This window comes from Chinchilla lanigera, unplaced genomic scaffold (genome assembly GCF_000276665.1).
Source record: "Chinchilla lanigera isolate Chin_1 unplaced genomic scaffold, ChiLan1.0 scaffold00011, whole genome shotgun sequence".
Classification (NCBI taxonomy): domain Eukaryota; kingdom Metazoa; phylum Chordata; class Mammalia; order Rodentia; family Chinchillidae; genus Chinchilla; species Chinchilla lanigera.
The window spans coordinates 23,179,775-23,201,032 of record NW_004955412.1 but is presented as its reverse complement, the minus strand read 5'-3'; the positions used below and the strand labels follow the sequence as shown (position 1 = coordinate 23,201,032).

Genomic DNA, 21,258 nt, shown 5'->3' with positions numbered 1-21,258 from the left:
TCTTTCAATTTATGTCTATTATGTTTATGACATATTGGTAGAATATATTTACTCTATTCAAGCAGATTTTGTGTTTGCCATATTTTGATTGTTGATAGAATAGATGACCTAGAATTTCAAAAGCATGTTGAACTCCAAAATCATTTGCCTTGACTTTGTCCAGAAAAGGACATAGGTTTAAATTCCTCTAGAGGCAGGTATTTCTGAGTGATAAATTGGGGCAAAAGGGAGTCTAGTCATCAAGGCTCAAAGAGTGAGGTCTTCAAAATCCAGGTAACACCAGAAGATCACCAGAGGTATTTTAGTCAATGAATATAAAATTGCTATAGTTTTAGAAATTTCTTCCATGTCATAAACAAATGCCCCTTCCAACAGGGATGAAACTTTCCAACAAAGTCTGCATCATAGAATAATCTTGCCTTTTCCCTCAGTGGGCACTGAATTATGCTTTACAGTTATAAGGAGTCTTACAAGTCATTTAATCTAAATTTATAACAATTGGAGGCCTTCTACATATGGCATTCAGGCTCTGTGGGGACTCTTAAGTTATATTAATAATAAGAATATGCAGTCACTTTATCTATTTTTCAACTAATTATAAGTTTCAAAAGAGCTCTGAGTGGCAAATGTTAAGATCAATCAGCTAATATAGATACGAACCAGAGTTTTAATTATAGCTGTAGCAAACGTCCTATATTTAATGTTGATGAGTAATGGCAGACCATGAACTGTTCTGGTAATAGAAAAGCAGCCTGTAGTTCCAGAAAACAAAACTTTTCCAATTTCATATGTGTAGTCAGTTAAGTCCCTCCTCAGATCTGAAATGCCACTATTCTAAAGATGGTAGACAGTGAACTGGTAATCAGCATGGGTAAGGATTGAAACACTGACCAAAGCACATAACTATTCATGATGATTATTACCACCTCTTTTCTGGCCTTACATTACTTCTTCCTTTCAAATCTCAATTCTTTTCCTTTGCTCTTCTTACTCTTTTCAGTGATGATCTTTTGATTAACTGTGACAATGAAAAATCCTAGACCATCTTTACCCACTATTATGATACATACTGCTGACCTGGGTATGTGCCCTGGGAAGCAAAGTAACAATGAATTTATGTTCAGTAAAATAATTTCAGAGGCAAGTGGGTACACACATTTGTGCATGTAGAGGGAAATTATAATATGAATCAAACACAATATTCTGTAATTATTATCTCTTTTAATTCATTTGAAGTAAAGCTACTCTCTGTTAGGACAAGGTATCTAGAACAGAGGAGGGCTTATATTTCCATGCAGTAAGAACTAATAAAATACCCATGACTCGTATATTTGTTCCTTTCTAAAGTCCCAATACATACTCATATATTAACAGACCTTATTTTTCAATATCTTCATGTTTTCTTGTCTCATCTGGACTAAATTGTCACTTCTTGTGTACATGGGCTGGCAGTTACCTTCAGGTTTACCCAGATATCTACTTCTGTACCTAATGTTTGATAAATGACAGTGATAAATGATCATATACTTCCTGGGAGGGCAGGTGTATTTTCAAAGGTCAGGCACATCTGAGCGATCCGTTCATGATCTGTAAATGTAGAAGTCAGGAGCTAGGGTGAAACAAACAATAGAAAAAGCTAAAAGTGCCGCAGAGATCATAGCGACCCTGAGCTGGGAGTGCAGGACTAGTGTGCTTTCAAACCAATACTCTTTACAATCATTCAGGAACTTGGTGAACACAGAACCACGGACCCTACTGGTACTGGAATCTTTGACGAGACTCTGATTGATTTGGAATGAAATGTAGTGGAAATCCTGGAAGGAAAATTCATCACTGTCCCTGAGATATGTCTTTGCCAACTTTCCTTTTCAGAGGCATTTTCCATAATTATCTCCTTTGCTGCTTAAAAAGCCCTTCGCACCCACTAATGAAGTACAGCTCAGTGGATTGTGGTCCTCACTTTTCAAAGCCTAGGTTATTAGATGCGGAAAGTTCAGGGTAATTGCCCTAGATGAGGCTGTTTCGATTTGAAATGAACCTAGACATTTAGGATGTCAGCATTTAGGCTGTCGGTCCTAAAATTCAGTCTCTGACCTCTCTGAATCTAAATTGCAACTCCTTTATGTGTGGCTTATGGACCAACTTAGTTATTCATTCAGCATACACTTCCTGAATATCACTTTATACCAAGTTAGATGATGGAAAAGTTAAGATGAGTAAAACCATCAAGAATTTCAGTTGAGAGAAAGAGATAGAATTATACTATGATATAATTACTAAAATACAAATGAATGAGTACATTTGACTCTTGAGAATAGAACATTTGACTCTGTATAGGGACTGAGGGGAGATGGTATTTGATCTGCATGCTGAAGAATTAATAGGAATTTCCAGGTAGAAAAAAGGGGAAGATGGCATTTTTCACAGGGATGAATCTGGGTGGTTTCTAACAATATTCCCTTCCTTTCTTAAGATGGTACATAGTAAATGTTCAACAACAATAACTTCATTATTATTAATCCTTAAAATAAACTTATTAATAGCTGTCTTTTAATAGATGAGTAAAGAGAGCTTTCTAGTCTGGATTCAATATCCTCATGGCTAAACACCATTGGTATTATTTGATGGTTATTGGCAGTAGTATAGTCTTATTAGATTGGACACAAAGACTTGGCTCAATTGGTCTTAAAAAGTAGTGGAATCTTCTGGCATGTTATTTGGTAATTCATGAATTTCCTTTTTCCCAGTTGATATAGAGTAACTCTCTGATCTTTCTCTCTCATTCCCACCTCCCGCTGGAATATAGGAGTAAAACTTTCAGTTTGTAAGGGGAGAGCCGTTTCTGGCTATGGTCGAGCAGTTACATCCCAGCTACCAACCTCCCCACCAGCTGTCATACCCTCTACCTGCTGCCAAGTGGCCCTGGAAGGACATCCAAGTGATTTCTGGCCCTTGAAGACATCAAAGCCATTCCTCTCCCTTCCCATTCTTTCTATTGAATGCGCCACTGGTTGATATAAATGGAGACAAAACTGAGCAGCCTCAGCCACTTGGGAAGAATTCAGATCCATAGGAAGGGGGGGGGGCTCAATGACCAGGGCAGGGAGCTGACTTACAGCTTCCAGGGACATAGGCAGAAACTCAGGCCCTGAAAGCCCCCAGGAAAAGACCAATGGGCCAGGTGTGTAGACATGTACCTGGTGTCCTGCATGGGTACCAAAGGTGAAGCCCACTGTCTTGAGTTATTTCCATACCGCATAATAATCAGGTCACTGTTTTGAGATTGTGTCAAACAGAAGCCTCTTCTGTTGCTGAAGAACCAATCAACCTAAACTAATACTTTAATGAACACTTTTTCCAAAGAGAAAACAAATTCAGGCAAAAGCAAAATGAAGCAGAGAGCAGAGAAGAACCTTGTCTGGTCAATGAAAAGAAAAAAGAGACGTCTGGAGCCATGGCAATGGAGTAGGGATTACTTTGATCTGGAAAATAGGTTTCTTTCGTTTTTTTCATTTTCTTTCTTTTTTTTTTGTCCACCAGTGCTTGTTCTCAGGCAGCCAAGAGATGCTATTGAGCTTGATGAAGGAGGCCCTTTCAGGATAAAGGGGGAACTCAGAGGAGAGCTGAATAACTGCTTTCATGGACAGCTACTTTAATAGTCTCATGTTTGAAAAATATGCTATTAAAGGAAATACTATTACAAATAGCCTGTGTTTGTTCCTTTAAAATACTATAGATTAAAAGAAATGATGAGAGAGGTGTGCAAGATTATTATGTTGACTGGAAACTACAGTTTGACAGAAGGAAACACACATACGCACACACATACACACACACACAGACACAAAATATCTGAAGAGATAGAGGAAAACCACATTTAAGTCATAGACTCTTCACACCTTCACTTATGAAAGTGATTTTTGGGGAAAGTCTTGCGTAGCAGGCTTTTAAATGACTTTCTGTCATTAGAGTTAATGAAAATGAAAGTGCTATTGACTTAGGATTCAATTTCTAGTAAGCTTAATTGGTGGAAGTTGAGCAGTTTCATGGGTGAGAATGCTGCTTTTTTATTAATTAAGTTTATTGGTACCTTTTAGGTATACATGATGATCACATTCTTCATAGGGAATTTGTACCTGTATATGATATTACTTGCTTCTTTTTTTTTCCCATTCCCCTACCCTGCTTTCACCCCCTCTTTATTTACAAAAGCTTTGTTTTCATTTTTCTTTCTTTTTTCATTTGTTTCTTTTCCCCTCCCTCTTTTCCCCCAAAAGGGTAAATAAGGGCCAAAATGTGTATACCAGATTTTGTGAAATAGGAAGAAAATGTGGAAATGGGATGGCAGGAAAATGATGGTTTTTAATGAACATTTCTTCAGCATTTTAAAAGAAATAGTAGTGATCCTGGACAGTTTGAGCTTGCATTTTTCACTGACGTTTGCCTTTACCTCCGAGCCTTCGGCCAGGTCCATTTGCATCCCACCACCTACTTGGGTATGACACCCTCTCTCCTCTTGGATCTTGGCCTTGGTGAATTGGGATACAATCAGCAGACAAGTGGATGTATGTCGTTAGTGGAGGACAAAGGAAGACTTTGTCCTTTCTGAAATAGATGGAAACATCTCTGGCTATTCTCTTAAGAGATTACCAAAATCTTTGTCCAGGTAACATGCCTTGTTGTCATGGCAACAGCAAGATGATTCCTGTCTCTTTATTCTTTTTACTTGGCCTTCACGAATTTATTTAACACTTTTGTGACTCATGTATAACTTCCATTTAAAAGTGGATATTCGGCTTTTCTGCCTATTAGTAGAAAAGAAGAAAACCCAAAGCATAATTTTATGTTTTATGCATTTGGTGTTTTTGTTTTTCCTGTCAAAGTTGATCAGACTTATTTGTTAGTTCCTAAATTGTATACAAATTAGTTTAAGATACATGTGGCATTAGGCCTTGTCTTTTCTAAGCTGAAATTCGGTGAGCATTTATTATGATCTGGTCTATACTTAATCCTCAAAATGAATCCGTGTGTAAGCTTTCTTATTGTGTTATTTTCTTTTTTTTTTTTTTTTTTTTTTTTTTTTTTTTTGGTTTTTCTCCGGTACCAGGAACCAAACTCACGACCTTGCACTTGCCAGGCAAACGCTTTGCCGCTGAGCTAAATCCCCAGCCCCTATTGTGTTATTTTACAGATGAGAACTGGAATCACTGAAAAGTTGAATAATTTGCCTCTTGTCACAGAGCTCACAAGTGATGCAGCCAGATGGCACACTCTAACTGCAGGCTTTAAGTGTGACTGTGTTATCCTCTGATGACCCTTTTGAGATGGTCCCCTCCTAAGACGTGACTTACTATTCCACCAGGGATGGAAACAGAGCTGAGATTTCAAGCTAAATCTTAAGCGCAAAGCATTCACATCAGACCCAAGTAAGAACATCTTCATAGGAAGAACAACTTCACATTGAGATGAGAGGCTAAAGGAATTGTGGAGTTTTTTTGGAATCTAATAATGTGGGGGAAAGTCTCTGGAAGCGAAGAGATGGGCTAGTCTAGTTCTGTTCTCTTCTAAGGTCAGAGGACCTTCCAAGATTCTGATTCTGTGGGATTGTGTTGATACACAGTTGATATACTGCTGGTCACTGGAACCAGTAAATCACAGTCCCTGGGACTCGATATAACACAGCCCTCTCTGTGCAGCTGCACCAAGGCCCCCTGCGGGGCAGGTCACCTAACAGCGCTGAGTCGCCATCTGGTGCCCCAGTGGGAAATGGCTGAATAGCCACTGCAAGGTAACCAGAGACCCACCTAGAGCTCTTCAAGTGCCACATTAAGTTCCAGTAGTTTCCAGAATATCCTGCTTGAGCTCTTCTCTTTCTCTCTCGACCTTCACGATGCTTGGCCTTCTCCCTAGACCTCTCCTCTCTTCTTTATTTCTCTTTTTTTAGTAATTAATCTACTTCAGAAGAAAGATAGCATACTAGTTAAAGGTGTGGTCTCCAGGAGCCAGCTGACCTGCATTTGAATCTTACTCCTGCCATCACTAGTAACTTTGAGCAAATTATCCTACTGCAGCCATTTTATCAATAAAAGGGGGGAAATGATAGCATCTTCTGCTGAGTCATTGATAGGATTGGGCAGGGAAACACATATCTAAAGTACTCAGAGTGACATAGCCAATGATTTATTGTTATTATTATTCAATCCTTAAAATTTCAGCCTGCATCACCAAACTCTCCAAATAGACTTCTCATGGCCCCATAGACTGGCATGATGGGTAGTTACTGCTGTTTTGCGCTTCTGCAGTGACCTGTACTTCCTGTAGCCTACTACACAGCTTGTCTGTCCTCCCTGAAAGACTGAACAGGTTGCTGGAGGAAGGTACCTTGGTTTGCTCACCAACACAAAATTTGTGTGTGACATTTATTTTGGTGCTGTATCAGAAGTGGGAAGATCATCCTAGACTTGAGTAGGGAAAATAATTTTTTATTAATGTTACCAAGTAATTGCTTAAGTAGTATTCTGTTAACCTGGTACAGTTTTAGGCACTTTTGGGGACACACACACACACACACACACACACACACACACACACACACACACACGAAGAGAAATGAGAGGCAGAGAGGGAGAGGGAAGGAAGGAGAGAGAGAAACAGAGAAAGAGGGAGAAAGGGAGAGGGGGAGAGAGAGAGAGAGAGAGAGAGAGAGAGAGAGAGAGAGAGAGAGAAGGGGGAAGAAGGAGAAAGAGAGAGAGTGGTAAGTTACTTCACCTATGGTTTTATGGAAAACCCAAGCAAGAGAACGAACACATCTCAGATACAACTAGCCAGTCAGTGCAACAGCAGAAGGTGACTTGCACAAAATGGAATTTCATTAGAAGTTTAAAGTCAAGGTTTCCTGTGAGCCTTACAGGGTGTATTTAGTGAAGCAGAGGAGACATTTCAGGAGAGGAGAGTAGAAACAAGTGCACAACTGGAGATAACATGGGGCCAAGACCCAGTGGTGAGGAGAGTGGAAGCCAGACAGAGGTTCTGGGCTGAGAATTTACAACGCTATAGGAAGAAATCAGTGGTTAAGGGCATGGATTTTATTGTCAGAATAGTCCAGGTTTGAATGCTGACTTAGCTATAAACTGGATCAGTGACCATGGGCAAAAATACATTACTTGCTAAACTTTAGTCCTTTTCTTAGTAAATAGGAGGAAATGTTTCTCCCTTATAAGGTTTCTATGAGGATTAAAGGAGGTATTGCATGAGTGAGTCAAAGGCTGGCATCTAGTGAGTGTTCAGCTGTTATTTCAAACATATCTCTGAATTTTAAATTTTGTTTATTTGTTTATTTGCCGTACTAGGGATCAGTGAATCAGGCCCTTCACTGAACTGTGTCCTCAGCTTTTAGTAAGTGTTTAGTAAGTTCCTAAGCTGCCCAGGCTGGGCTCAAACTTGTGACCCTCTTACCTCCCAGAGGACTGGGATAATGAGTGTGTTCCACCATAAACAGAAAATTTGTGATTTTTTTATTTTCCAGATTGTAAAGAAGTGAGACACATTCAGAGAGAAAATAAAACATTTCATTTCCAGGCTCACTAAAGGAGAGTTTTACCCATTTTCTTTTGTTTAAAATATCCCAATTTTATAATTGACTACACATTTAACTACATGGATTGCAGCTAAAATTTGCAAAAGGTTATTGCATTTCAGTAATCCCACAGTCTGGATAGGCAGGGTGGGAGAGGAACTGTGCCCAACTTGGAGCTGAGGCAATTGAGGCATAGAAAGGTTAGAGACTTTTTCCAGGGTTATAAAATTAGAGAAGGGGCACCATGGGTATGTGCATCATTTCTGACACCAGTGTGATCCCCTTCCCCTCCTTCACCACCAAACAAGCATGTTTTATTCTGATGACCCTAAAATTATCCTCCCTGGTCTCTGCCAAATACTTTTAGAAGTTGTATCACATCGTAATGTAAAGCAAGAATGTAAAAAGGCATTTCAAGGACAGTGATTTAGCATTCATTTTCTCTAAAGGACAATTGCAAGAATACAAATAAAGAAATATGTTTACTAGATATCTCAAAAGTATCAAAAACATACTGTACAGACAACTACAGCTACAGGGACCTGGTTTTCTGTTTCTAGACAAACACTGGGCACCATACACCAAGCATGGTATGGTTTATTGCAGAGATTTTTGGTTATTTTGAGCTCAGAGAATTGATGTCATTACACAGTGAATTTCTAGTTTTTGGCTCCATTGGTTAATTGGCAGAAGGCCTACCACTTTATCTACTTTAGCACAACATCTTTAAGCAATCATAAAGGGACCCTTTTGGAGAAAGTTGGGAACTCCTGGTGGTTTAAATCCCTTCTCAGGCCCTATAAGGGCAATTGAACAATGTTTCCAATTGGGAACTGAGTAGATCCTGCAGGTAAATTACTTTGGAGCCCACTGGAGAGTTTTTGAGCTTCATGTCTGGAATTCATGTGATGATAGACCACTTTAATTTTGACCTGAAGCACATATAATAAACGATTGAAAGCTCAAGCGTGTTGGCTTTTGATGATCCCTGGGATAAAAATATATACGAAAAGTGTATATCCCATTGCTCTTACTTTATCTGAGACCAAGATGGTTGATAATTTGTTATGCTTGTAAGATTGTTGAAGACACTTAGAAAGGCTTGAAGAATCATCAGACATTGTTTATAGACAAATTTCAGAAATGAAAACCATAGTCTTCTGGGGGTATTGCCGTCTATTCTGAGTATGTGCTATCTGAGACAAACTACAAACTGGACCTTTCTATTCTATCTTTTTGTGGGAAAATTTACTGGCTTTCTTGTATATTTCTTCAAAACACATGGTTAAACATGATAGAACAATAGAATGATGGAACTGGAAAAGACTACATGTAGCAGCACTGAAAGCGTGATGACTTCCTACTAAAGAATAGAAACATTGATGGTAACTCAAGCTGACACTGAGCCCTTGTTATTACAGGATTTAGGCATTTCCACATATACACACTGTGACTGCAGTGTCTACACAATTTGTACTAATTTACAGTCTTCTTTGGGGATCCCCTACGATGATGAGTTTTCATTTTGTATATGTGATCAACTTCATGTTTAAAGACTCTGATTACTGCATATGTCCACGAGTTAACAGGAGGACAGTGAAGAATCCCACCAAGCAGAGGCCAGAGACCCTGCTTGGCCTGGATAGGTCCTTGTTCTGCCACGGAAAGAATTTAAATGTAGAAATACACTGAGTAAATCACCAAGGAAAATTTGTTAGCACAAACAGGGAAATTGAAAATATACTCTCAAGGAAGCAAGAGTGAGTGAGTTCAAAGAACTGCCCTGAACTTTATTTAGGTGTACTTTGTGTGTGCTTGTAAGGTATGTAAGGTGTAATCATTTGCTTCTTAGAGAAAGGAGAAGGAAAGGGGATTTATAGGAATGTTTATTATCAGAGGCAGTCTTGGTTGGTGTCCTGAAAAGAAGCTGATCAGTTGCGGATATCTAGCTCTTTGTGTTAGAAGGTTTTATTTGCCCTTCGATGACCACTCTTGTGAAACATTCTTCATTCATAATGCTGTTATTTCCTTAGTGTACAGTGGCCTGTAAATGTTGAACTTGACAAACAGGCTGCTCAAGAGACCTGGACCACAACCTAGTGAGTGCTTAACTCCCTTCTTAATGTCCCCCTGTGTACATGCTTGCCTACTTGTCCAGGAGCACGGTATCCAACACTGCGGGCCTGAGTCATCAGTCAGTGCCTCTTCAAGGTTTTGTTAGGTTATTTATATCCAATTCACACAGTGCATGCTTTTGGGATGCTGCAACATTCGCTACCATTAGTCTTTCATGACTCACTCTTTGAAGCTGATAAAACTGTGTAATACATTTTTAAGGATATATGATTGGTTTATTACCTAACTGAAAAGAGAAGTCTGAATAAGTAGTTAGGTGAGAGAACAATTCTGTGCAGAACTGAAGTTACAGGCAGCAAGAATGACTTTTCTGCACATAAAGGATGGAGGAGAAATTGCATTGCCATATCAGAAGGTACACTGCATTGGCTGAGCCATATACATAGAACTGACTGAATTTAAATTAAGAACACTAGTAGAGGCTGTGTCTGCTGACATCTGACAATTATGACACAGAAAATATTGTCAGTGAATGAAACATATTCCAGGCTACACTTATTTCAGCTTACTTTACCAAAGGTTCTTTTCTATGGGAGCGGATGGAAAAATCTTTGCAATAGCCCATTAATAACTTGTGAAATTTGAAAAATTATATTCATAGTAGGCACTAAAGGTATTTTTGGAAGCAACTTTGGTAGACACTCTCAAAACATTTTAAAGTGTTCTTAATTTTATTGTAGAATCTGGCTGAAAAGACACAGCATTGAGATGGTGTATTGGTTTTCTGTTGTTGCAATTATCATTCACACTGGATAACTTTCATTTAGGGGCAGAATAGTTTTTAGAGCAATAGCTTTTATATTCCAGCAAGAAATTATCATTAAAATTTACTTCATTGAAATTGCCAACACAATTGGATACTTGTATTCTAAAGGAGCTTCCTTGAAAAAGTCCATTATCTACATATAAATAACTATGTCAGAACATGAAAATAATCTGAGAAAGGTTCTGACATAGTTATTTGCATACTGTTTATCATGATAAGACTTCATGAAGTAAATAATTTTGCATATAATTGCAATAAGCACTGACTTTTGAACTGAAAAGAAGGAAAGTGTTTTTTTATGCAGTGCATCTGAGGTTCAACTAAGTCTTGTTCTCCAATGTGCTTTACAACACCATCAGTGACAAAAACAAGCCCTGTTTCATGTTTTCATTTAGTGCAAAAAGTCAGATTTCCCCAGTGTTTTGTCTGTTGTACCTGTTGAAACTACAGTAGTTGAATATTGCAGAAACATTTCAGTTCTCTTTTTTATTAAAAGTGCTCAAAATTGTTTTTTAAATATTTTCAAAAACAATTAAAAACATTTTATATTAAAAAAACTATGTCAGTACTACTAATTATTCATAATTTAACATGACACTCTTACTTATGAGTTACTGAAAGCCTTTTTGTGTATTATTAATTGTTGTGTCCTGATGAGGACCAAGGGAAGTAGTGACCTCCTCTTTCTGTATAAGAATATTAACCATCTTTACCTTCAAATTACATCTCTAATACTTCTATTTCTATCTATACTGCTCCTCCCCCTTCCCCAGTTCAAGTCATCAACGTTTATCAGCTGGTTGACCACATGAGTACTAGGTCGACACCGTTGTGCCAGATGGTTTTCTAACTTGTTACCTCCACTTGCTTTAACATTACAAGGCCTGCTCTTCCTATTGTCACCAGCATTGCATTTTTAAAAGGTACGTTAAATCATGTTACTCTTTTGCTTGAAACTCTCCCCTAATACTTAGAACAAAATATAAATTCCTTTTTTTAGTCTGTAGGACTTTATCAGAATTCACAGTTTGATTATATGCAACCATCAATAACTTGATTAAGATTGGGAAACTTGATAGAATGTCACTATTCAGGTGCCTGGGTGGTTAGATCAGGGCTAAAGATTAAACATAGACCTAGAAATATAGTCAAATCACAATGCTCAGGGAACTTGGGAGAGTATGTCCAGTGCAGACTGGTGTCAATATCCTTAAAAGAGCTTGTGTGGTGGTGCATGCCTGTAATCCCAGCATTCGTTCGGGAGGCTGAGGCAGCAGGATCACTGTGAGTTCTAGGCCAACGTGGGCTACAAAGTGAGTTTGAGGCCAGCCTGAACTGCATAGTGAAACTCTGTCTCAAAAAATACACACACACACACACACACACACACACACACACACACACATGTATATTCTTAAGGGATCCATCTGGGAAGATGATATTATTCTCAGGCTGCTAACGCAGTGAGAATACTCCGAGGTTAGAGGTTCCATGTGTGTTACAGGCAGAGCCCCGTCCGGCAGCTAAGTCCTCCCCGCAAATGAAATTACTTGGGTCCAGAATAGGAGACAGCCCAGGAGGGAACTGGTTTATGTTGCGGAAACTAGTGGTTAGGAAATGGGGAAGAGGAAGGAAGGAAGGAATAAAGGCTTCAGCTGGGTGGACAGAAGTGTATACCCAAGGCAGAATGCCTTCTTGTGGGCCTGTCTTTCAGGGACTGGAAGATGTGAGTTCCTGAGGACTCACAGTCATTGAGAGATAAGCACAGAAAAGTTCTGTTTCATCATTTTCCGCACCTATATCTGGGTGTGGCTGGGCAGCTGGGAAACTCCAGGGTCCAGGGTTTGTTTGGGTCTCAGGCTGACCATCACTGTTCTCTTTGTGTGGGAATTCACTCATCTCTCATGACTCTCTTACTGCAGCCTCTGCTGCCACGTGTCTACCCAATACTGGGTGCTTAGGGGTAAAGGTCTTCCCTTGAACGGCTTTTAGAAAATAAACGCTGTACTGAGTTGGAACTATTCTTTTATCTACTCATTGGGTTGACTTTTGTAAAGGGAATTTTACTAACATTATTTTGTTCTATTCTGTTTGTTTTATTAAATTTTATTTTTTGGTTAAAGCAGTGCTTCCCCAATTTCCAGTGTCTGATGAAGGTTTAGATAAGATCTTTATGGTGATAGCACAGTATTATTTTCTTTTGAGCTTAGTGTGGTCTTTTCCATGGCTTCTTTAATCTTCTGGTTGACCTACAGGATTATCTCTACATTTTTTTTCCTTCTTTTCTCTTTAATGAGCAGTACTGATGCTGTTAAAGTTCCTGAGTTGTCCTTAAGGTTCAGACTTTGAACACCTACTAGATCATACCTACTCTAGTTGCTTTTTCAATTATTTTTTTCTTGCTGGGATACAGAAATATGTCCTTTGCATTTTGATACCTTATTTTCTAGTTAAGCATGCTGGAAGTGTACAGTAAACCTACTTGAACTGAAAGATCAAGGCCAATTCCTTCTTGACACCTAATTTCCTGGTGAAAAGACATGAGTGTTCTCTGGGAAGGTATGTTGGATGTCCTACAAGGGACAGATCTTGTCATGGAAGCCAGCATCAGGCACACAGAGCAGATGGACAGGAAGAGGATACTTGTTGAGAAATGAATGTTTTATTGCCTTGTGGAGTCTGAGAGAATTCTCCAACAACCTTGGCTCTCTCATCTGAAGAATGGAGGTAAAGGCAAATAAGGGGAAGTGAATTGGATTGCTTCCATAAGACCTTTTTCAGTTGCCAATAATAAATGCAGAAAGGTTAAAGCAGCAGTGGGACACTAGAGTAGATTACCAATTTTAGATGTGGAGGTCTTGGAAATCATTGAACAATGGGAAAGAGAATTACTAGCCTAACTGGTTCTGGAGTATAAGTGAATGTAACGGAATGACTATCAGGACAAGGAAATTATAAGGTATTCTTCTCACAGGTAGGCATGAAACGGTGGTCACATGGAACATTTTCTGGACCAAGATGGGCAGACACTCTCACCCTCTCTCATCTTTGCCCTGTATCCAGCATATAAAGTCTTGGCAGGATGAACAAGGATGAGGAAAGAGGATAATGACTTTTCTGAGGTGAGAGTAAGACTTAAGGAGATGAGATGTGGCTCTGCATCCTTTAGCAAGTCTTGATTGATTACTTAACAGAAGATAGTGCAGAATGGTGTGTGTCTTTGTTATATTTTCATTACTGAGACAGAATATCTGACATTAAAGTTAAAGGAGGAAGGGTTTATTTACTCACAGTTTGTAGAAGTTGGCTGGCTTCAAGATAGGGTGGTACATGGCAGAGGGGCCTTGCAGAGCAGGCAGAAGGCAGTAAGAAGCAAGCAACAAGTGAGCACAGCAGCCCCCTTTCTGTCCCTTATATTCTTTCCAGGGTATTCACCCTGTAGGCCAGGTAGCTCTCACTCCAGAGAGGGCCTCCTTAGTATCCATTCCTAGAACGATACCAACCCAGTCAGTAGACTAGTTTAGAAATCACACACCCTTGATCCCAATATCACACATTTAATTTCAGCATCACACACTCTAGATCCAGCCACCTCTGAAAAGCCACCCTCTATGACTGCATGAGGCTTTGGGGGAACATCTAGACAAAAGCCATAACGATGTCCAAAAGAATGTTTTGCAAAGATGAAGCATTCTATATTAGAAGCTTTCAGTAAGTTAGCTTTTAGCAACAGTGATTTCTGACTCCTTAGAATGTGGGTAGTGAATTTTAAATTTCATTTTAAACATTAATTACTGTAGCCACATATGAGTGGGGGCTACCATTGTGGGTAGCATATGATAGTAGTGTAGCACAATGTCCAAAACACAGAGGTCATCAGCAAATGCTCATTGACTAACAGAAAATGAGATGACAAATGAAAAAGTAATGAAAAAAATGAATAAATAATAAGTAAGTAAATGAATATCCATCTACTTCCCTCTTGCTGTTGCCATGAGGATCAAGGGGTTTAACATATGTCTAAGAAATTTAACCAACTGTACAATTTGCCATTCTAGAGTGAAGTGCTGTTTGGAAATGAGATACTATCTGAAATTTCACACATAAGTAAATTTTGTTTAAATCAGCTGTGGATGGAAGTCTGTCAAAAATGTAGCCTAGAGTTTTATGTTTTAAAACTTAACTTCTCTTGGATTTCAGGCATTAATTGTCAAGAAAGGGGTATAAGTGGGATCAACCTTAACTCTTATTAACATTACTGAGAATAACTGTATCCCATGTCAGTTCTTCTTGCCCCATTATTAATTTTTTTGGTTTTTTTTTTTTTTGGTTTTGGTTTTTCTCCGGTACCAGGAACCGAACTCACGACCTTGCACTTGCCAGGCAGGCGCTTTTGCCGCTGAGCTAAATCCCCAGCCCCCCCATTATTAATTTGAATTTCTCTTCTTATCATCCTTAACCTGAAGTGTCTCATCCTTCCCTTTCTTATAGTTTAAAGTTTTGATATGATACTCTCTAAACAATCAAGTAAACAAATCACTAAACATTATGTGCTGGGAAGCCTTCAACTGACCACCCAGGGTAGAAGATGCTGGCCTTGTGTCCCACAGCAAGAAGTGAGGACAGAGATAAAAGACTTTTGTGACAGCTAACTCAGAATTCAGATGTTGTTCTCTTATTGCTGGGTGAAGAATACGGCATACCATTGCCTTTTATATGATTGTGTTTTATTCTTGTGGTCATATTATTTCTGTACACGGTTTGAGTTACACTCTTTATAGCCATGAGAATCTTAAAGTACTTCCCCCTCCCCCAAAGGGATAGAGTGACGATCACTATGAATATAGTTTAAATAACTTTAGCTGTATTCTTTGCTTAGACAGAAACTTCCATTTGACTTTGGAACTCCAGATATGCAGACTTCATTCATTCTGCCACTTTATTCTCCAGTTAACAATTAAATAATTAAATACTGCTTGCAATCTTGTGTGATTAGCAAGAACTGTATTCTGTAGGGTTTTCAGAAAAAGTTCTGAATTAATGTATGAGAACATAGAGGTATGAATGGTACCAGCCACTAGCCGATAGTCTTTGTGCCGGGCAAGGGTGATGTGTGCCCAGCACAGAGTTGCGCACAGGCTGGAGTTTGATAAATAGCTGTTGCATGTCTAGTGAAGAAGTGATGTGTGAATCAACAAACACTCATAGGAAGGAAACAATAGTACACATAGCCTGTTGCTAGGATTTGTAGGATTAGGTACACATCAGTTCATAGCTAGTCTGGAAAATTTTTGCTGACCTGACTTGCTTGTCTGAGAAGGCTTTTCCTGGCACACTTAGATACAGCTGTCTATTCAAATATGATCCAACAGCAGTCTGGTTTGTCAAATACCAGAAGCTGGTAGGCTTGGTCTTTTTCACATCTTTAAGCAACATGACATGAATATTACAAAGAGTTGCTCTGAACCACCTGCTGGCAGTGAGTATTTCCCTAGGGCTAGCTGAATTATAGACATCCACAAATTCAAATGTGATTTCTAGGATTTAATTGGCAATTTTGCCGGATAGCTAGAGAGGACTCACCTTCACTTCTGTGGTAGAATCTGGCAACTTCTCTGTAGCACTTGGGCTTAGCTGGGCAGACTGCTGGGCTCTTCTTTCCTCAGGGTTGTGTAGAAGAGGAGCACTGCGTGGAGAGGCTGGAGCTGTAGTGCTTATGGCTGGCCCCGAGGCTGGTACAACTAGGAACTGGGCAGATACTGCATCCGTTTTGCCCAAGGGCTTTGGTCCAAGGACAGCAAAAAGCCCTGTTCTTGAACATGCTTACATCACATCGTTGTCTGACCCAAAGTCAGAGAGTTAGTGGCTGGTACGTGTTTTTAGTTAAATTGTTCTGAAATTTTAAAAGAAGCAAAATAATATTCACACCAGGGAATAGTAAAAGACCTTAGAAGAGGGATTTTTTTTTTTTTTTTTTGTACTTGACAAAACCATTCCAATGCTGGGGAGGAAAACCCCACTTCTACTTTTTTTTTTCTATTTCTACCCCGTCTTTGTACCTTGCTGACTTTGAAGCAGGTAAGACCCTGTGAAGATCAATGTAACTGTGGCGGTAGAGATCTCATAGGACGGGACAGGTTAACAAAAGTGGGGATCAACAAATGAGATCAATAAATCCCAGGGCAGCCAGAATGCAGGCCATGAAGAAGAGGAGAGACACAAGTGGCACCACTGGAGAGAACCTCGGCCTTTCGGAGTGATTGTGTGAGATTCCCAGAGGCTCAGAGATGATCCTGGAAAAGCTAAGGTTCCCTGAAATTTGCCAGGGGCATTCGGTTAACTCTGGATTGAGCTCTGAGAAACCAAGTTATACTTAATTACTCATTCACTGGCTGTGCTGTCATCCGCTTAGAGGTATCTGTCTTGGATTTTTTTCTGATGTTTTTAGAAAAAAGAGTGGGTGAGATGAAAGTGAGAGAGAGAGAGAGAGAGAGAGAGAGAGAGAGAGAAATCATGCCACCACTTACTTTCCCTTGAGGAATTTTGGTCTCGTCACAGAAGCTGTGGGGACAGTCTTGACAGAAGTGCCAGGAAATGTCAATTCTAAGAAAAAAGATTTGATGGAAAGCTTCACTGAGGCTTGGATGAGATCTTCACTCATATCAACTATTATTACAGAAGGGCTCCTTCACAACACCGTGCCGTGCTGCCCCAGAGGGGCATATCTTTCTGCAATGTAGACCTGAATATTCATTAGAGTGCACTTTCACAGCTCTTATGGATAAATATAAAAATCCACAAGTGCTCTGAAAGAACTTTTCTATGACATGTAGCCAAAGGAGGTAGGGGTCTTCTGCAGATGTTCTGAGACTAAGATAAAGGCATAAGATGACAAGGGTTGATTGAAAGAATGTGCATGACCCACACTAATAAGAAGTCACACTTGACTAGTTGCATGCTAATGAATGAATTGTATAAAGTAAAACAAATGAAAACCAGAGCATGTTCTTACGAGAATGCATGTGTGCACACACACACACACACACACACACACACACACACACACACACACACAACTTGATTAAAAAATTCAACGGTTTGGTAGTCTGCTTATTGGGAAAGCTTAACCACCTAATCCATGTCAATCCAATGGCAAAAAAGTCTGATTTTACATGACTGACATAGAGAACCAGTCACCTAGGGTTGGCATTGCTGATAGGATTATTTTGGAATATCAAAAATACAGGCCCTCAAGTGAGGTATGAATATTAAACCTTTGGAACAAGAACTCATATCTTAGGGTCATCATAGCTTCATGGTGACTGAAGAATTCCACTGAAGCCAAGAATGAGGCTTTTGATACTCAAAAAGCAAAACAAAAGTTCTCTTAACTAAAATATGTCCAAGAACTACCTGGGATTTTGTTTAAATTGAAAGTTCCTGTGCCTCACCAAGAGTAGTTGGGATTCAGTAAACCTTAAAGTAGGAGACGGGAATCTTACCTTTTAAGAAGTCTTCAAATGATTTGGGACTATATTCAGAGAAGCCCTGACTGTCCTACAGCCACCATCACACTAATGGAAAATGTTGCAGTTTTCTTATTCATTAAAGAATTTATTTAGTCAAAATAAATCAAAACTACACATGTGCTCAGTGTTGCCAGGGATGCAGAAGTAGACAGATATGGCAGAGTTCCTATCTTCAAGACCTGAAGAGTGGAGTGGATGTTGAACTTTTCAGAGGACAATTTAGTTTTCGCTACCTCCTCACAGATGTCTCATCCCTACCTGCGGAGTGTTCATTTATGGAGGGGACTAGGGGATGGCATGAAGAGACCAATGCCTTGCAAAAAATGATTCATTCACTTGCATTCCCCAGCTGAGAAGGTGCAACATGACACACAGGGCCACGTGAGAATACTAATGGTGATCAGGGGGCAGAAAGGAGAGAGAAAAGCCATAGATCAAAGCCTTTCTTTATGGGTTTTCCATGGGAAAGGCAAGGCATGGCAGAGTAAACAGCTTATCATTGGCTAGTGTAAATAATTCTGGAGGTTTTTGGGCTCTAAGGGTTGTTTCTGGAAGCCTGGTACCTGCCCTTGGGATGACTGTGGGCAGGGGAAATGTTGGATTGCTATGCAAGAGATAGGTAAGGGAATGGTTGGCTTTTGTTTGGCAGATGTACTCCCAGGTAAAATTTTCACTATTTTTAGGAATCAGCTAGTCCTGGGAGGGACTCCATCTCCTTGAGTGTTGAAGGTCTTCAAATGCCAAAACATCAAGATTATAAATAATGAGAATGTGTAGTGAACATAATTAGCCCTGTGATAAATGGATGTCAGATAAACAAACATGGAATTTAAGAAAAAACTGGACCATCACTCTCTGGTCAAATTTATTATCTAGAAATAGTCTGAGAAAGGTAAAAGCAATGTTATTTGGTAGAAAACAATTGTGAACATTGTAGGACGTGACCTGTAATATATAGCCATCATCTAGTATAGTAGTTTTCCAAAATAAATTTAGTAGCTTGGAAGTTAAGGTATTTGATTATTTATGCCAACATCCACTTCTCAAATGCCTGGGTTCCTCATATTTCTTTTCTAAATGGAAAAGTAAAATTCTATTGGCGAGAATGAGAAATTGAGACCACCAGCCTACCACCCACTCATGGAAATTAGTGCCTAAATTCTAAAAATAGAGATTTTGAGTAAGCTGGATAAAATCTGAGAATCAAGGCAGTTTGCAAAATGTGCTAAGTTTCATGTGGGTAGGTTTAAGACCTCATCTTGGTGCCATAGAAAGTAATTTTCTCCATTTTAAGACTGTGGAATCTATAACACAGGTTGTTTTAAGTGGTCTTTTAAGATCACACTGAAAATTAATTGCAAAACTAGGAGATGAATGTCTATTCTTATGTACTCTTCATTAAGAATTTGCAATATAATGTCCTTTATGCTTGCTCTTGATCGAGTTTCCTGGGGAAGGTGAAAATGACTAAGATAGATGTCTATGAAAGAATGAATATTGATGACACATTATGTAAGGCTCAAGGAAAGTTGTGAATTCACCAGATGCTTGGAAAGTCAGCAGCTTCTCTATTATGCATCTCCTTGGCCTAAGCTTGGATGTTTTCCAAGAAGCAGTTGCAGAAGCAAGTGGAAGGACCTGGTGTGAGTGTGTGTGTGCATGTGCATTTGTGTGTGTAAACTGTAACTTGTTTAAATGAGGAACGTGTGAACAACTTTCCAATCTTCCTTTAACTGAATGATGAGCTTGGATTTTTACAGGAAATCAAATTAGAAGCTGAAAAAGCCTGGATCTTTACTTCCAAGCAAACTGGCCTCCAGGCAATTCTTTTTTTTTTTTTTCTTTTAGGGGAACCAGGTCCTTATTGCTAAGTTTGCTTAGCAACACGTTTTCTTGATGACGGTTCTCAAAGCAGAGTGAAGTGAATGGAGGTTTGATTAACCACAGGCCATAATGGCTATATCAGTTTCTTTTGTAAGTGAAAGATTGTCTTTGCATATTCATAAGGGGGTGTCTAAGCAGCTCCGCTGGAGCTGTCAAGGCTCTAAACTGTGTTGGATTAGGAAGTGTACGGGAGGCCTCCCAATGGGTGGCCCTGGGGACATTTTTTCACAATCAAGGAATTCAGATTGTACAGAATTTACTCACTGTAAAGTTGTTAGGCGTAGAAGGAGGTTATAGAATTTATTTTTCCCATAGATCTTTAAGGACAGGACAGAAACTCACTGAATAGGTTGGATTCAATACAATCCTGAAGCCTTTGAAATTAACTATTACTGGGATGGAAGAAATAAAGGAAACGTAGACACTGAGAAGCATGAAAGTCAATCCAATTATCTCAGCAGCTGAGAGTGGGGGCTAGTATATAAACTGAACAATGTGTGGGATTAAGGTTACACTCTGTGTTTTAGAATAATACTGATTTCCCCAATAATATGCTACTGTAATGAGCTTGCCTATTATAGTCCTACCTTGTTAAAATGTGTTGATAGCAGAGTGATCTAAATTAGGAAAATAAATCTCAGATTTGTATTATTCATGAGATTCAACCAATTGTTAAAGATAGGGTTTTACTCCTTTTAATTATTTTTTTCTTTTAAAGTTACTTTTAAATGTACTATATTATCTCATTTTATCCTCCCAACATGTTTAGTTGATAATAAGATATTGGGATGAATTATATCCCACCTTAGAATTAATAGCAAGGCTGAGACTGTATCCAACACTCCTTCCATTTACCCACATTGCTTTCTTCCAAAGACTTCTAATCTTGGCATTGTCTAAATCTGCAGTTTTATTATGTCAAAGTCTATTGCATTCTGGAGACTTGAATCCACAGAGGCCATCTCAACCACTTGTCCAAGAGTAAATCAAAAACAAATTTCAATACCATGGTTTCTATCCAACCTAAATGTCACAAAATCCAAGATTGAGGAACATGTTTGCTAGTATTTTGCAGGAGATAAATGTGAACGTAAGCATTAGAATCTCACAACAGCTCAAAGACAATTCCTGCTCAAGATGCTTACTCAGTGCAGTGGGTACACATACTAAGCATTAAAGGCTTTTCAGAGAGCTGGTTTTGCCTATGAGCTCCTAGAGACCATTTTTTGATTCCTAAATTCAGCTTACAAGAACCTTTAAACAAATGTATGCTGCATTATTCTCATTATTCAATTATGACAGTCTTTCCCCCAGCATTTTAATTAGCACTCATTTACTGAAAATTAAACTGTCATTTTAGTTGAACT

At 39.1% G+C, this 21,258-nt stretch overlaps 2 long non-coding RNA genes across 4 annotated transcripts in view; one reads left to right on the top strand and one right to left on the bottom strand.

Annotated features, from left to right (window-relative positions):
* LOC106147890 overlaps positions 1-3,748 on the top strand; it is an 89,897-nt gene extending 86,149 nt beyond the window's left edge. For both annotated transcript variants that reach the window (XR_001232918.1, XR_001232919.1), the window contains exon 3: positions 3,541-3,748. This is a non-coding gene — a long non-coding RNA (uncharacterized LOC106147890). The remainder of the gene's footprint in view (positions 1-3,540) is intronic.
* Positions 1-16,218, bottom strand: part of LOC102016686 — a 73,323-nt gene extending 57,105 nt beyond the window's left edge. For both annotated transcript variants that reach the window (XR_260013.1, XR_001232917.1), the window contains exons 1-2: positions 16,062-16,218; positions 13,770-13,965 (exon numbers count right to left, since the gene is read on the bottom strand). This is a non-coding gene — a long non-coding RNA (uncharacterized LOC102016686). The remainder of the gene's footprint in view (positions 1-13,769; positions 13,966-16,061) is intronic.
* Between the last annotated feature and the right edge of the window lie 5,040 nt (positions 16,219-21,258).